Below are 17,894 nucleotides of genomic sequence, written 5' to 3'. Positions count from 1 at the left end.
TACAGCAAATAGTGATAGAGGATTTATTGCAAACAAACAATAGCCCACTTTTCCTTTCATCACAAGAGTCACCTGGTTGTCACAGGCAGACACTGGACCTTTTCAAAATAAGAGGCTTCTTGGAGGTTGATAAACTGCCTAAGAATACATTCTTTTGGCTTTCTACTTTTAAATAATTGTGGATTTAGAGTTTCAAGAATCATACAGAGAGCCCCCATATACTACTGGCCAAACCAGATTTTTTCCTACAGTGTTGGGTTCTCTTTCTCTTACTTTACCTCCCTCCCTGTCATCTACACCCCCGTCCCCTCCCCTCATTTGCCCTCATTTATTCAGATTTGATGAATTATTTGTTAGTAAGTTGCAGATACTGTGTCCCTTTAACCCCAAATACTTTAGCATTCACTTTCTAAGAGCTTGGGAGCCCTTTTATATTAAACCTGATAGAGTTGTGTAAATTAACTGAATTTATCAGTACTACAAATATATTGCATTTGTATTCGATCTGTAGTAAGATTTTACCAGATGTTCTAGTAATACGGTTTATTATTTAGTAATTAATTCTTATTATTATCAACCCTTACCTATGGGTATATTGATTCCAGAGAGAGAGGGAGAGTGGTGGGGAGATAGACATCAGTGAGAGAGAAACACAGATCGGTTGCCTCCTGTTAGCGCCCCGACCTGGCAACCGACTCCACAACCCAGGCGTGTGCCCTGACCAAGAATGAAACCTGTGACCCTTCGATGTATAGGATGATGCTCCAACGAACTAAGCCATACTGCCCAGGGCTGTAGTCATGTCCTTTACAGCAATTTTTCTCCTTGTTCAGAACCCAGAAAAACAATGCTGAGTTGAATTGAAGGGTTAGGTTTCTAGTGTCATTTAATCTCGAACAGGTTCTCATATGTTGTTTTCACCTTGGTGACTTGGTTATGCTGGGAGAGGTAATGCCTTACAGTTTTTTTTTTTTAAATAACCCATTACAAATTAGTGGGGTTTTTTTTTTTAAAGATTTTATTTATTTATTTTTAGAGAGGGAAGGGAGGGAGGGAGAGAGAGAGAGAGAGAGAGAGAGAGAGAGGGAGAGAGGCATCAATGTGCGGTTGCTGGGGGTTATGGCCAGCAACCCAGGAATGTACCCTGGCTGGGAATCGAACCTGGGACACTTTGGTTCCCAGCCCGCACTCAATCCACTGAGCTACGCCAGCCAGGGTTGCCTTACAGTTTTTAAAGTGGTCTCTTGGATTTTGAATTTCTGGTGTTTGTTCAGGAGAAAGATTACGTAACACATTTTTGGCAGGAGTGCTTCATAATTGGCATGTACCTTGGTGATTCACATCAGGTGGCAAATGATGTCCCTTGGTCCTGTCATTGGTGCCATCAGCTGTGATCACTTGGTGTCCCCTAAATGTCTTCCCTTTGAAGTTAAATTTTGTTATAATTACTAACTGTTCTATAGGGTGATCATTTGAAGCTGTGCCCTGTTCTGTATGACAGCAAACTTTGCCACCATGGTTTTAGGAGCTGTGGGGGTATCTTAGATTCACTGATGATAGTTAGAAATCTGATACTGGTGTGTACATAAGTTGGTGTTCCTCCCTAAGGAGGAGCTGGTGTACAGTGGCTTATGAGGAATGAAGGAATTGGTGACCCCTAGGAGAAGCAGGGACAGGGTCATCTGAAGTTTTCAATGAAGTTGTACGTTTAAACCATGGCATGGAATGTGAGGGGCACTTGGAATTACTTAAGAGGTGGAGAATGAAGTACATTTTGGTAACCGAAGAACAAGAGTGTATTGTGGATAAGGTGGCCCAGCTTAGGGATGTGGCACTGCTGTTGCTGTGGCAAGGTGCTCAGCGGTCTCCTGAGCTGGTGGTGAGGCGAGGCTGGGGAGTTCAGGTTCAGGTTCACTCTAGATCGATAGTCTACATACATGGTAATCAGCAGTGTTCTCCCTACTTTCATTTATTTCTTACTAGGTTTTATTTACGAGTTTTTAGAGAGAAGGGAGGGAGAAACAGAGGGAGAGACATTGATCAATTGCTTCTCTCATGCCCTTACCTGGGGACCTGTCCTACAACCCAGGCATGTGCCCTCACCAGGAATTGAACTTGACACCTTTCGGTTTTGTGGGGTGATATCCAGTCAACTGAGCCACACCAGTTAGGGCCTGCTTGTTATTTCTTAAGTTTTGATAAGTGATGAATCATTTGCACAGAAATGCAGGCTTTTTTGGTAAATGGCTTAACTAAAAGGGACAGTAAGTTAATTGCAAAGTGGAGCTTTAAAGTTGGGTGAAAATGCTACTTCTGTATGTATTTTCCCAGTTAGAATATTTTCTGCTGCCTGTTCTGCATACTTCATCACACAGGATAATACAGTCCTGTGAGCTTTCCTTAATGTTTTTCAGAAGACAATTAAACTCCAGAACTGAGGTATCATTTATTAAGAATTATAGGCCCTTACACAGGTTTCTCCCATGATGTCTCACTTACCGTTTTTCCCAAGGTAGTGTTCTCACTGAGTGGCTGGGGCAAAAGTCACAGCTCTGTTTGAAGGGTGTATTGTATTCATGATTAACCTGTCAGCTGCTTTGGGTTTGAGAGGTTCCAAATTTCAATTTCTACAGCACTCCAGGTTTCCATTATTCTTTAGTATTCCTTATGTACTAACCCAAGTCAGGTACGAACAAAAATCACTACTGATAAATTAGCCAAACTGGAATGAAGGAGGGAAGTGACATGGTAGTTTCAATAGTTGGAGTGAAGGTATTGTGCTGGGTTGGTGGATGTAGACATGTGGAGAAGTTCTGAGATCCAGGATGTGTGTTGAGAGTGTTGTGAGTCCTATTTCATGAAGTCTTGGGTCCCAGTGGGTAAAAGAAGAACAGGACTCAGGATGGTGATGGATGGTCCTCAGCCACCGAGTGAATGGTGTTACCACCATGGACCAGCCTGGGGAAGGTTTGGTGTCTCCGAATGTATGCTAAGTAAGAGATCTGTTTTGCCGGTCAGATATTTATATTACACCCATGGATTAAGATGTTGATTTTAGAGGTAAAGATAGGATTGTGGGCTTGTGGGTGGAGATTGGGGATAGAGATAGTACTTTGGATTGTTTGGTACACAGTCGTTACCTGAGTCCATGGGAGAGGACGAGATCTAAAGATGATGTGGGGAGAGAAATAGGTTCATGCGAGGACTGTGCCTTGGATGTGTAAGCATTCAGAGTTTCAGGAAGGTCTATGAAAGGGGATGGTCAGATGTGTCCAGAGTCATAGAGGGAAAACCAAAGGAGTATCTGCCTTTGGCATGGCATTCACTAATGCTACCCTTGTCAGCCCAGCACAGGCACATGCTGCTAGTGTGTCAGTTGCTTGCATGAGTAGTAAATAAAATGGAGATGCCCCTAGTCATACAGGTTGAGATCCTGAGTAGTATTCGTCATCACAGGAACATCGAACAGAGCCAGTTATCTTCCTCACAACACTTCATTCTTAAAATAACCTTGGCATTCCCACTTGCTTTGGGTCTGTCTGCCTGTGTTCATTGGGCACAGTAGGACTCCTCACAAAGGCAAGGTCACTAGGGTGTCCCAGAGATACTGGCTTTGGGGAGATGTGGAGCAAAGACTTGAAGAATGGGATGGGTGAGGCGCCACGTGAAAGGAAGGGTAATCACCTAGCCATCAACAAGTGGAAACACACTGAAGGAAGGTTGGTACTGGGAATCAAGGAGCAGATGGAACAAACAGGAGGTGGACTTTGGAAGGAGAGAAGAGGGGAAGGAGAGGAGACCAGGCTGAAGGTCCATTTCAGGGACTAGTTCTAGGTCAAGGAGACCACATGGAAGCTGATCTTTCCCATTTGTGTCTGGAATATTTCCAGAAGTGTAGTTGTGGTACAGTGCCACTCCCCAGCTAGTGGTTTAGAGATGAGTCTGGTTCTTGTCCACCCTGTCGAAATTGCCACCATTTGGTTCATTTTTGTAGTGAAACTTAATTGGGTGACATTGGTGAATACGATTATATAAGTTTGAGCTGCACAGTTCCATGATACATCAACTGAAGATTGCATGGTGTGCCCACCTCCATTTACTTTATAACACGCTTCATGCCTCTAACATTTCAGTTGGCAGATTTTGTTTTGTTTTCATGACTGTTGGGGTGGAAGTAATGAGTTCCTCTGACAGGGACACTTTTCCTATTCAAATTTAACTCTCCATTACCTTCCAGAGCCTAGGATGTCATTGGTACACCGTTTTATAACTGCATCCACTAACCTGTGTGTTTAGACTGTTAGTGAGCGAGGTTTTGATGAATTAGCCAATCAAGGTCAGGAAAAGAAAAGCACGTGGGGTCAGGTGACCCAGCGTGAGGCCACTCTGTGAAGGTCACAGTCATAATTCACAAAGTCACAGGTTCTGTGATCTCTGAGTGGCAATGTACAGATACAGACTGTAGTATCAGGGAACCAATTGTCTGCTGGATTAGAGTTCATGGGGTTACGTATGCCCATTGGTCATTGTGCAAGTGGTCAGGTTCACCCCTGGATGTCTTTCCTGTCGTCCTGGTGGGTACCAGAAGAGTCGCTTTCTTCAATCCACAGACAAAGCTTTGCAGGGGGCGGACATGTTCCTGTGGGTAGAGTATGCACGGTAGTGTTTTTAGAATGACCGTGTAAGAGTAGACGGATCATGATCAATCAGTAAGACATTAAATAGCACCATATAGTCACTAATGTCTTTTAATCATGAGGCGGAACTATGCGGTACAGTCTCTATGACTGACTTCAGTGAGACCATTCTGTGCCCCTGTAAAATAGTGTGTTTATGTTGCTACCTTCAATTTTTCTAGCTTTTCCAAATTTTTCCTTTGTGCATATGCTGTATTGCTGTGCTAAGTATGAGTATTTCCCAAAACGATGACAGGTTACCAACTCTGTGACCCAAGTCACCTGTTTACTGTTACTCTTAGGTTTGGAAAGTCTAGAATAATAGTAATTGTCAATTTTATGGAGATTGTGAAGAGGTAAACAATTTTTAAAAAGCCCTATCAGCAGGGGGCTTTCCAACGTGTCAGAGAATGTTGATTTCTAGGACTTTGAAATATTAGGTGAATGGGAGATGTGCCTCCTCCTCCTTTCCTTCTGGCTTTTAATTGGTTCTCGGTTAGTTGAAGATTTCCTCAGACTCTATTACCTTTAGGAAAATACCACTACTGGTTCAATTTGGGAGTAGTGATAACTGCCACCAGAGCCCCGTAAAAAAAGTGACTCGTGATTATTTTGATTCATAATATTCCTTCACATGCCCAGAACGCTCCATCGCTTAGTGGAAATAGTGCCACTGTGCAGTGAACCTTCAAGCAGATCCAGGACAAATGGGACATTGGGGATGAAGCTGTTGTTGATGGGTACTGAGATCTGAAGTCTCAGGAATAGCCGATGCTTGTTGCTTCGTCTTCCCCCATCACATTCTTCAGTGTTGCATTTTACAGCCTTGTCCTTACCACACTTCGCAACGTCCATTCATTTGATGTGTGCATTCTGTCTCCTTTTCCCAAACTAGATATAACGAGCTCCTATTTGACAGGGACATTGTGTTTTGTTGCCTCATTTTATGCTGTGATGTGAGGAAGTAAGAATTCCATTGTTGTTTGTCAAACACATGTATGAAGGAGTGCATGAGAGAGGTCAACAATCATGAGAGAATACATAGCAATAAAGGAGTCCTAGAGTTATTCAGATGCACGCGTGATGCACTCTAATTCCCCAGTCTCTCATGGTTGGCAGTGTTGAAAGGAGGACATAAGATACAGTGATTTTTCCCCCCCCAAAACCTAACTTGTAGATATTCTTCTGTCATAAAGTGTTCTATTTAATAATAGGCGTAAAACCATGAAAACGTCTGAATTTGGGAAACTAGAAAAGGACCATCCTTGGGGGCCTCCCTCCCAGCTCTTTCACATGTAATGTGTTATTCTATCTTTCCTTGACCCCCCATGTTGCTAATAACCCTTTTGGATTTGAGCAAGGAAGGGAGGTGTAAGGGGTTGGGTCTGTGTATTCATTGGGCTAAGACAACACTTTGTTTCTTGCCCATGGAAATAAAAGGGCTGCATTGTTCCAGTTGCTACTATTTTTATGTAATACTGGTTAAGAAATCTGTGTTCCCCAAATTTTACTCCCAGCTTTATTGAGGTATGAGTGACAAGTAAAATTGTATGATATTTCAGTATAAAATTGTATATAGATAAAGCAATAGTTAAAGTTGCTATGCTGTATGTAAATAATGTGACAGGATTCCCCCATCAAATTCATGAAAACATCCATTGCCTCACACTTGGACTTGCTCTTGGGTGAGAACAACTTTCAGTGCTAGTTACAATACAGCATCGCCAACACTAGTTCCTGTGGTATACGTTAGAATAGATCCTCATAGAATAGATCCTCCGGCCACCTTCATCTTGTAACTGAGGATCAACCTGGCTCTGTTTCCCCCACCCCAAGGCCCTGGCAGATACTTTCCTACTCTTTTTTTCTATACCTTTGACTCTTTAAAAGAATATTTCCTATGTACCTGATGCCAGGCTGTGTTTGATTTGTTCTGTCTGGCCTATTTCACCTAGCATAATACCTTCCCAACTCATCTTACCACAAATGATGTTTTCCTTCCTTTTAACAGTATTTTTTTTGTGGGTGTGTCCATATTTTCTTCATCCATTCATCTATTCGTGGGCATTTCGGTTTTGTTCCTGCACCTGGGCTGCTGTGAACACAGCTGTGCAGATATTTCTTTGTGAGTATTTTGTTTCTTTGGGGGAAATTTCAGTTGTTTTCAATAGTGGATGTACCAATTTACATTCTCACTGACAGTGTGCAAGGGTTTTCTTTCCTCTGCATTCTCACCAGCATATGTTGTTTCTTTGTATAAGGTTTTATTTTAGTTATTTATTTAAAGATTTTACTTATTTTTGGAGTGAGGAGAAGGGAGGGAGAAAGTGAGGGATAAAGATAACACTGAGAGAGAAACATGGATTAGTTGTCTCTCACGTGCCCCCAACCAGGTACCTGGTCTACAACCCAGGCACCAGGCATGTGTCCTGAGCAGGAATGGAACCAGCAAACTGGCTGTTTGCAGGATGTTGTGAAATGAAGGGAGTCTCTGGTCCTTCTGACAATGGACTTCCCAGCAGGTGTCACATGATAACCTCATTGTTCTCTTGAATTGAATTTCCCTCATGGTTACCGACATTGAGCAACTTCAGAAGTACCTGTTGGCCATATATATATCTTTGAAATAATGTCTGTCCTAGGGCCTTGGTCATTGTCCCGTTTTAAATTGGTTTGTTTTTGTTGTCCCTACTGAGTTGGGTTCCTTTTATGTTTTGATCAGACATGTTGTTTATACATCCTTCCATTGTATTGGTTGCCTTTTTCATTTTTTCATGATTTCCTTTTGTGAGTAGATGCTTTATAGTTCAGTGTCATCTCCCTTGTTTAGTTTTGCTTATGGTGTCAAATCCAGAAGGTTATTGTCGAGATCAAGGTCAAGAGTTTAGTCTCTGTTTTCTTCTGAGAGTTTTAATGGTTTCAGGTCTTATATTGAAGTGTTTAATCCATTTTGAGTTGGTTTTTGTCTATGGTATAAAATAGGAGGCCAGTGACATTCTTTTAAATGTGGCTGTCCACTGTTCCCAACTCCAATGACTAAAGACTCTGTCTTTCCCAGTTGGGTATTGTTGGCTCCTTAGTTGAAAATAAAATGACCTGCATGTATGCATGGGTTTATTCGTGCTTCTCCATTGACCTAAGTGTCTGTATTCATGCCAGCACCATACTGCTTTGATTATTACAGCTTTATAATACAGTTTGAAATCAGGAAGTATGATACCTCGGACATAGTTTTTTCTCAAGATGGCTTAAATTATCCATGCTGTTTTGAAGTCCAACCAAATTTCAGGATTTTTTGTCTCTATTTATTTGAAAACCACTATGGGAATTTTGAAGGAAATCACATGGAAAATATGGATTATTTTGGGTTAGGATTTATTCTTCCAATCGACCAACACAGAAGAGCTTTCTACTTATTTGGGTTCTTTTTAGTTTCTTTCATCAGTGTCTTGTAGTTTTCAGTGTAAAGATATTTTTCCTCCTTTGTTAAATGTGTTTCTAAGTATTTTATTCTTTTTGGTGCTGTTATCAATGACATTTTCTTAATTTCTGTCATAGAAACAACTGACTTAAATATATTGATTTTATATTCTATAAGTTCAATTATTCCTGAAAATTTTTGGTGGAGTCTGAGGCTTCCTGAATACAGTCATGTACCACATAGCGACAATTCAGCCAATGAGTGACCACACCCATGATGGTGGTCCCGAAGATTAGAATGGAGCTGAAAAGTTCCTGTTGCCTAGTGATGTAATCGCTGTCACCATGTCATCATGTGACACATTACTGGTGTTTGTGGTGATGCTGATGTGAATAAACCTACTGCTCTGCAGTTCTCTCCAGTATAGCAATACAATTATAGAAGTAGGCTGTGCCCCTGAGGTTCTCAGCTTTTCACCATGAACATGATGTTTGTTTCCTTACATCGCTCTATACCCACTTTGCTGAGAATTATTACAAGTTGTATTTTGTCAAGTGATTGTTCTGCATGTATTCAGGTGATTGTACTATTTTAATATTTTACTTTGTTCCCATGGTGTGTCACACTGATTGATATATAGATGTCAAATTACCTGTGACCCATCCCTGGAATGAGTTTCACTTGATTATGGTGTATGAACCCTTTAATGGATTGTTGAATTGGTTTACTAGCATTTCATTAAGGTTTTTGCATTGATGTTGATTAGGGATATGGGCCTGTAATTTTCTTCCCTTGTGGTGTCCTCATCTGGATTTTGTATCGGTATAAGGCTGGACTTACTGATGAATTCGGGAGTATTCTGTTGTCTTCTATTTTTGAAAGAATGTGAGATGGATTGGTTTGAATTCTTGATGAATTTTTGTGAAGAATTTAGCAGTGAAAGTCTGTGCAGAGACATTTCTTCGAGGAGTGGTTTTTGATTTCTGCTTCCATCTCCCTTGTGTAGTAATCAATCCATTCCGATTTTGTATTTTTTCATTTTTCAGCCTTGGTAGGTCCTCTGTAGGAATTTACCTGTTCATTCTAGACTGTCATATTTGTTAGCGTGTAATTGTTCTTAGTATAGTCTGCACCTCAAAGTGATCTTGCAGTGCATAAGGGACCACATTCACAAGGGTGGTGCCATAAGATTACAGTAGAGCTGAAAAGTTCCTATTGCCTTCTGACCTAGTAGCCATCCTAAGGTTGTAGCACAACACATCACTGTTTCAAAAGTGGTCTTTCAGCTTTCGTTGCCCTGGGAAACTTTTTGTCTCTCTTCTAATTCTGAACACTTACTTTGCAGGGTAGAGTGGTATTGGTTAGCAGCTTCTCTTTCAGCACTTGGAATGTATCGGCCCACTGCCTGCTCTCCTGCAATGCTTCCGCTGGAAAACCTGCTGCTGGTCTTAACAAGTTGCTTTTTCTTGCTGCTTTTCAAATTTCTCTTCTAATCTTTGACATTTGACTACTCCATTACATCAGTACTATGTCTTTGTGTCGGTCTCTTTGGATTCCTCTTCTTCGGTATCCTTTGGCATTCCTGGATGTTGAATGCCTTATTATGGAAGTTTGTAGCCATCATGTATATAAATAATCCTTGTGAATAAGTTATAAATAAAGACTAAGTAGTTTCTCTATCTTCTCCTTCTTGGGCCTCTGTGATGTGTACTTTGGTCCGTCTGATGTTGTGTCGTGAATTCCTTAAGCTTCACTTTGCAATCTCTTTTTCTTTTGGCTGCTGTGATGAATTTCACTACCCTGTTTTTGCCAGTCCTTTCTTCTGCTTTCCCTACTCTGCTGCTGAACCCCTCTATGGAGTGTTGCCATTCAGTTTCTGTGTGCTGTAGCTCTGTGATTTGTTTTTGGCAATGAGAAGTTCAACCTCTGTGGAGCAGTTCACATTTTGTTTCTGAGCTCCGTGATCATCTAGACGAAAGCTGTTTTACACTCTTATTGGATAAGTTGCTTGTCTCCATTCTATCAAGATCTGTTTTCTGGATGTTGTGCTTTCCTTTGGAGCACATTTCTTAATTTTCCTTGACTCTGTGATATCTCTAAGTATTAGGTAACAAAGCCTCCCCTCCCAATCTTCACAGAATGGTCTTCTGTAGGAGGTGAAGCCTGTCCATCAGCCCCACCTAGGCTTCTGGCTGGCTCTCAAACCTCGGTGGTTGTCCCAGCCTTCTTTTTTCTCAGTGGCTCCCAGTATTTGTGGAAACACCAAGACCTGCCAGTGTCCCAAAGGGGGGGGTTTCATAGTCATCTCATATAGGAAGGCCTAATCAGAGCTGCGCCTCAGGCAGCAGCTGGGAAAGTGTGTAGTTGACTCCCTTCCCAGGGAGAAACGGGGAGATGAATGCATTTGCCTGCCTGCCTTGTGGTGGGCCTGGGTGGAGAGCAGCCATGGTCAGGGCTGGTGGGGGGATCAGGATGCTTCTGTGCCTGTTAAGAACTGTTTCTTTGTTCTCGCCAGTCCTGTGGGACTTGGGGGTGCAAGCCCACCTGGCTGTTGTAGCAACATCATCCAGGGCCTTTCAGAGGGCTCCCGCAAAAGCTGGGTTGCCAGATGAGTGTAGAAGTTCCTTCCAGGAAAACCTGTTAAGTTGGTGTTTTTATTGGAGTGGGTAGAGGGACAGGGGGAGAGGTGTCTTCCTCCTTCCCTGGTCTCTCGAGTAAATGGCAACAGACCCTAGTGCCCACCTGAGTTAGAAAGCTGGCCTCCCAGCATCAGCTTTTCTTTAAAGAAATTATTGTTAAGAGAGAGTAGGAGGGAGGGAAAAAGAGAAGTATGGATGTGAGAGAGAAACATTGATCAATGGCATCAACCTGGCCTACAACCCAGGCATATGCCCCATCGGGGAGTTGGCGACCTTGCAGGTTTGCGGGACAGGGCTCAACCTGCCGAGCCCCACTGGCTGGGGAAGGCAGCAACTTTTAAAGTTAGCAGATCAAGTTCTTGTTGGGATAGACTTGAGGTGGCTGTTGTGGGTGCCCCTCTGCGCTGATCCCCGGGATGACAGTCTTGGTGACTACTTGGATTGCTTGTTTGAAATGCTTGCTTTGTTTTCTGTACTGTTGGGAGGCAGGTGGGCACAGCTTCAGTGGCTTGTAAGGCCTGGGGTTTTGCAAACCTAGCTCTATGGTCATTATCCTAAAAGTTGGGGTGCTTGGTCGGCATTCAGGTCCTTCACTTCTCAGGTAGAAGGTGGAAGTTAGGTTCCCTCCTGAGTGTGTGATTCTGAGCTGAGGGTGGGATATATGGTAAGCGTGTGTCTCAGCCTTTATTTAACTTGTTTTGATAAATATTTTGATAGTTTTTTCAATATCTTCTAGAGAGAGGGCAAGGGAGGTAGACAGGGAGAGAGACATTGGTTGATAAGCTGCCTTTTGCTCTGATGGGACTGAACCCACAACCGAGGCATGTGCCTAGACCGGGAATTGAGCTGGTGACATTTGGCTTCGTGAGACAGTGCCCAACCCACTGAGCCATACTGGTCAGGGCTTGATAAACATTTTTTAAAATACATAGCAATTTTCTCATTAGTCTGATGTGTAGGATTCACTCAGCTGAGGTCTGCATCTCTTCCGGAGGAAACTGCTCCCTGAGTAGGTGGTGTAAATCAACTTTTGAATTTTTCTTGGCTTTGAAAATTTTTACCTTTGGAAGCATTTTCTACAGTGATATCTTCAGCAATATTTTAATCTCCTGAGTTTTCTTGGTCTTGGGTAAAATGTACCACTTCAATGGCAGTCAGATGAGTCCTTTCTGTCATATCTCTGGGGTGGGGAACCGTTACTCTGAGTTTGCATTTCAGTCTGGTGTTGACTGGACTATTTCATGTCAGAATTGCTTCCCTTTGAGAAAGAACTGAGTTAAGAACTTGGCATTGTGGCAACTAAGAGGAATGTTAATTTGCTACACAAACTTCATTAGCTACACAGATGTAGAAGTCCATTGATTTCTTAAAGATATACTGCATGGACTTCTAATTTTTACTATTTCATACTTTTTATCTATTGAATGGTTTTAAATCTTGGAAAACTTGGTTTTTGGCCTAGTATATGATTTGTCTTGGTAACTGTATCATAGGCACTTAAAATTTAGGTCCATTTATTCTATAGTGTTTGGGTATAGTGTTTAAGTGCTCATTAGGTTGAGATGGTTGATAGTGTGGTTTGTAACTTCTAAAGTGTCTCTTCTATAAATTACTGAAATAATAGAATTTAAAATCACCCACCTATGATTGTAGATTTGTCTCCTACTCCCTTTATTGTGTCAGATCCATTTAATATCACCTAACTATTCGTGATTGTTACGTCTTTCTTCTAACTGGACCCTGTTCCATTACGAAATGTCTTCATCTCTGATACTCAGCTGTCTTGAACTTCATCTGAAATTGATACATTCACTCTAGCCTCCCTGTACTTGTGTGTGTATGGGGTGTGGTCAGATCATTTTTTCCTTTCATCCTATATCTTTTTGTATAAAGTCTTTCAGACAGCGTATACTTGGGATATGTTTTAACCTTTAAGAGTTGGTGTGTTTATTCAATTTATGTTTAACACAATTATCGAAAAATTGGATTTAAGTGTTTTATTTTTTATGTTGTTTTCTTGTGTCATCCCTTCCAGTGTCTTTATGTTTTTCATTTTGGTTTTGTTTTTGTGTTGTTTGCTTGTTTCTTTTTTTTCTTTTCTGCCTTCCATTTCGTAATATGACTTGTTTTAGAGTTTTTATTTTTATCTTTATAACTACCTCCTAGCATTTTAGTGGGTGTTCCATTGATTACAATACTTATATTTAGTTTGTTTTAAGACTGTTACATCAGTTAACATAAGAATGTTTTAGCTGTATTTACCCATTTCCCCAGTCTGCCCCATTTCATGGTAGAATTGCCATGTACGGGGCAGGGCAGAAGTAGGTGCATAGTTGTGGGTGTGAGAAACAGTTGTTAAAGTTACTGCAATAATCATAACTGTGTTTTTCCACATGAATGACTGTAAACCTACTTGTGCCCCATCCTGTGTATCATATCTATGTATACTCTATGTAGGTCAATGGTGTAATTGCTTTAAGTACCTATTGTAAAGAATTTAAAATGAAAAAGTATTTCACATGTACTTAAATATTAATGAGTTTCATTGCTATTCATCCTACTGTGAAGATACATGTTTCTTCTTCTTTCCGTTCATCATTTGTCTTTCTGGGGGGCTTTTCTCAGCACCAGGATGACTAGTGATAATTTTTCTTAGTTTCTCTTAATCTGATAGTCTTTTGTCCAGCCCATTTTATTGAGGGGTGTTGTTCCTGAACACAGCATTGTAGTTTGCCATCTTCCCCACTTGTACTTCAAAGATAATGTCCCATGGTTCCCTGGTCTTTATTGGATGTAACCATTTATTTCTTCCATCAATGGGCATATAAAATAGTGGAAACATAAGTTTTGGTTAGCTGGACAGGTTTTGATAGAGGCTTTAACAGTAGTTATGGAGAAGTCCGAAGGCATGTTGTACGTCGTGTTCTCTGTGACTGTTGCAGAGTTGTGATAAAATGAGCTCCTTTGACAGGGAATTGTTTGGGTTCTTGCCTCACCCTGAGAGTCATACAGAAACAACCATCACATATTTTTAAGTGGCTAGCGTAGCTGTTACGTCCTTTATAGTACAGGAATAAATTTAGAGAGGAAATGGTGCAAAGAGAAGACAGTGTAAAAATGTTGGTGTGAGTTTATGATAATGATATTATTTCAGTTATTCAATTGACAACGCTACCATTATTGTTGAAGCATGAAAATGGGGAATTTTAGGTAAACGTGCTGTGCTGTGGACATTTCCCATGATTCACACAGAATTGACCCAGCTCTTGAAATACCATGTTTTTATTTTTTTTAAGACAACGTAATCTTTAGTGAAGACCTCTGAATTTTGGTGAGATGCATTTAGTCTTCTACAATTGTATGTGTGGTTTGAAAGGTGTGTCTTTTCCACCGTGACGTGAGTTCCGCATGTGGCAGTATCTTTAATGTACACCATCACAAAGACATCTGCCGTCCTGTAACCTTAGAAACTTAGAATCAGTCTTCCAATGTACGTGTCAGATATTTGTGTCAGTGGAGACAGAAGCACTCAGTCCTGAGAAACTTACTCTTCTCTTTCATCTTGTCAGTTTGCCTTTCATAATCTGTGAATGTCTGCCTGTCCACCATCTATTTATCCATCATTCATCGTATTACCCGTTTGTCTATTCATCGCTTCTGCCATTAGAGACATGAGTCAAGGGAGGATGGCAGTGGCAGACCAAAGGAGTCACCCTACAGGGGTGGCAGTGGTCTCTGAGGTCATGGTGGATAGGAGGAGGAAGAAAGGAGAAAAGGGAGAGTGAGGACTGAGGGACTGCCCCCCACCGCGAACTCTGCTGTTATTACTATATTTGAATTGAAATGACCAAAATAGATCTGCCTCCATTTTATGTCAGCCTCATGTGAGAAAATTGAGATTAAATGGGAGGACACTGTGCTTTGAGTCCTGCTGGATTCCACATTTAAAACTCATTTTTCCTGACATGTAATTATATCTCCACAGTCTGTTAAACCAGCCCACGAATTGGCAGGTCTTTTGGGTAAAGGGCCAGATGGCAAGCAGGTCCCGTCTTTCAGACTTTGTGGTCTGTGTTGCAGTTAGTGTGCTCTGCTGTTACTGCGAGAGAGCCGCCAAACTCAGTGTGTATTGGGATGCCTCTGGTGTGTGTGTTTCAATAAAACTTTATTTATAACACAGGTTACAGGTGCGAGTCTACCGGTCCTTGAATTGTAGAGCACTGGTTGAAACCAAAATTAACTCAGCCACATGGTAAAAATATCTGAGTATCATATCCCCATATCATTTTTATGAAGAGTCATTATAGTTCCTTACTTTCATAAGAGAATGCTACGAATGAGTACTAGTGGCCAGTGTAACCTATACCATGTAAAACCGCACTGTGTAAAGGATTGGAGTGATATGAGCCCTCTCCACGTATAGATGGAAACATTCCTGACACCTTCTACATGTAAGGTCCCTGAGTTAGTGTCCCAAATCCTGCTGGCCTCCTTTTCCCCTTGGGTACAGTTTGAAACAAAAGGTTCTCTCTCTCCTCTCCTTGGGCACTGAGTTGGGTCTGTTTTGAGTTCATCTGAGCCGTTGAAATTGTTTCAGCATCTCAGAATAGGATTGGTTTATTTCAAGGATGTAATTGAACCTCGTTTATCAAAATTTAACAGCCAGCAATTCAGGTGTGGGCAAAAGTTAAGTTCGTTGTTGTAAGTACACAAAACAGTGCATTTATTCTTGCATTGTTATTTATGGATTATTGTAGTCTTTTCCACACGAAGAACTATAAACCTACTTTTACCCTTATATATGAGTGAAGCCAGTGGAGATGATCTTTAATCCAAGTAAACAGTGATTTCCACGTTTGGTATTGTTTGTCCATTAGCTGCATTGGAGTGTTTAGAGGAGAGAAAGAGAATTTACAACCTGCCAACTGAAAATGAAATTGGGGCTACTTTGTATTTTATAGTCAATTACAAATTGTGTGTGTATGGTTCCTTGAAACTCACATGAAAATTTTCGTGTTAATAGTCTGTGAAAGGCTAACTCAAATTAATTAGAAAAATACAAACATCCCCGTCTAAAAACAGGAAAGCCTATACATACGAATTCATAACAGGAGAGTATGATACATGGCCAAGAGCATATGGAATAATTACAAATATAAATTAAATGTGTGTGCAATTGCACACACAGCAAAACAAAACAATTGGTTACCTTTTTCACCTATCAGATTAAGAGATACAACATGTGGAGAATTTTGGACTCCTGATACATTAAAAATCATTCCAGGAGACAGTGGAAGAGATATGTTAGATGAAAATCAGCACATTTTGACTAACAATTTTAGTTTTAGAAATTTACCTAGAGGATATAATTCGTAGTGTTTAAAGATGTATGTAAACCTAAGAGTCCTTGTTGCAGCCTTAGTTATACTTGTAAAATTAGAAGTAACCTGTTTATCAATTTATAATGCCTGGGTTATTAGTGATCCATGTAGCAAATTGGGTTGTATTTAATTATATATAGTAATGTGTGTTCAAAATAACTGTTATGATCTAGGTTTTTCAAAAGTTCATTTTTTCTCCAGTTACTGAATTACTAACTCTGTTTTAGGCATTAATATTGTATTTCTTTCATGTGAAATGATATATGCTTGTGTTTTTTTGGACATGGTCAATAAACTAATTTTATGGGAGGAATATTCAAAAATAGTGATAGTGAGTTCTGCCCATTATTTATTTGACTGTTTCATTTGTGTGAGTGTTGTGCGTGGTTTCAAATACGAGTATTTCAATTCTGTGTTGCACTTAATGAGTTTTTAGGGTATGTAGCACACACTGAGAGGTAAACACTTTTTCATGGATTATCTCATTTAATATTAACAATAAAAATGCCATGTAGGCTATTCCTTTTTTAAAGAAGAAATACCGGCCAAGTTTGAGGTTGAGTTGATGTAATTCATCCTATTCTTCACAGCTTATTAAAAAACCCACGTGGTATCGCAACCTTTGACAGGGAACAATGAAAAATACTTCTAGTGTGCTAAACTGATGAAACCAAACCATGTTTTGTGGGGGAATGTTTCCGAGGTGTGATAGTCATTCTCCCTTTGACTTAGAGTCAAGAGTCACGAGACTTCTCAGTACAATTCCTCAGGTTACAACATGCAAGTATTGAGATGGTGTCGTAACAGGAGAGAGGCATGAACAGGACACTGATTTGTGGGAAATTTTGTGGTATAAACCTGCAAAGTGAACCTCCAGAAATATGGGGTGCCTATGCTTAGGAGAAAGGCCACTGTGCTGCTCTGCAGGAACCCGTCACAGAGCAGTGGGGTGCTCTGTGGACACATCAGAGTCCAGAAGAAAGGGCCAATTCGGGGAGTGTCATAAATGGAAGGGACTGACCATGGAACAGACTGAGGACTTCGGGGGAAATCCCATGAGGATCTAAGCATGAACAGGCACTCCCCAAACCATATAAACACAAACGTCAGAAACTGCTGGAATATTGTTTCTAATTGTAATTTATGACTGACTGTATGGTCTCAATTCTAAACTCTCTACCCCCTTTGAATGTCTTCCGCTATGAGTTGATTTCCCCCCCGGTTGTTTCTAGTCATTCTAACAGTTTCTAAACATACTGCCTTCTCTCTTGCAAAGTACAATGAATAATTCTGATCTACCAGCTGAAACATTGGCGCAAATCATAACAGCAACAAGCAGGGGATTTAGGACATGAGTCCCTGAGTATGTCACAGCAGTGGCTAAAATGTGTTTAGAAACGTGACTGGTGTATGAAGTAAGTCATGTGCTATGCTCTTCTAACCTCTCCCTTTTGTTTTCTGGTGTTCGGAGGGAAATGGACTTTACGGGACACTCACAGCTGGCTTCGAGTGCGGACAATCCTGGAGGAGGGAGATCAGAACAGGAGACCGCAGTGAAGGATGGCTGAAGCTGGCTGTCACAGAGGCATGAGGGACACCCTGCTGAGAGCCACCTCTGTCTTGACTCATACAGTTTTGGCTGTGTTTGGACATGGGCAATCTTCAAGAATGAGGAAACCATTAATGGCGGTGAGATATTTATAATGTAGTTCAACTAACGTGAATGAATGGATGAATGGATGGATAAATAGGATAAAAATGGGTAAATAGGGAAAAG

At 41.0% G+C, this 17,894-nt stretch overlaps 1 long non-coding RNA gene across 1 annotated transcript; it reads left to right on the top strand.

Annotated features, from left to right (window-relative positions):
• Positions 1-8,248: 8,248 nt before the first annotated feature.
• On the top strand, positions 8,249-16,434 carry LOC118497683. Its single transcript, XR_004900203.1, has 2 exons — positions 8,249-10,025; positions 10,871-16,434. It is a non-coding gene; the product is annotated as an uncharacterized LOC118497683 (long non-coding RNA).
• Positions 16,435-17,894: the final 1,460 nt, after the last annotated feature.

Source organism: Phyllostomus discolor, chromosome 12 (genome assembly GCF_004126475.2).
Source record: "Phyllostomus discolor isolate MPI-MPIP mPhyDis1 chromosome 12, mPhyDis1.pri.v3, whole genome shotgun sequence".
Taxonomy (NCBI): Eukaryota; Metazoa; Chordata; class Mammalia; order Chiroptera; family Phyllostomidae; genus Phyllostomus; species Phyllostomus discolor.
The sequence above is the reverse complement of the archived record's forward strand: the minus strand, read 5'-3'. Positions and strand labels throughout refer to the sequence as shown.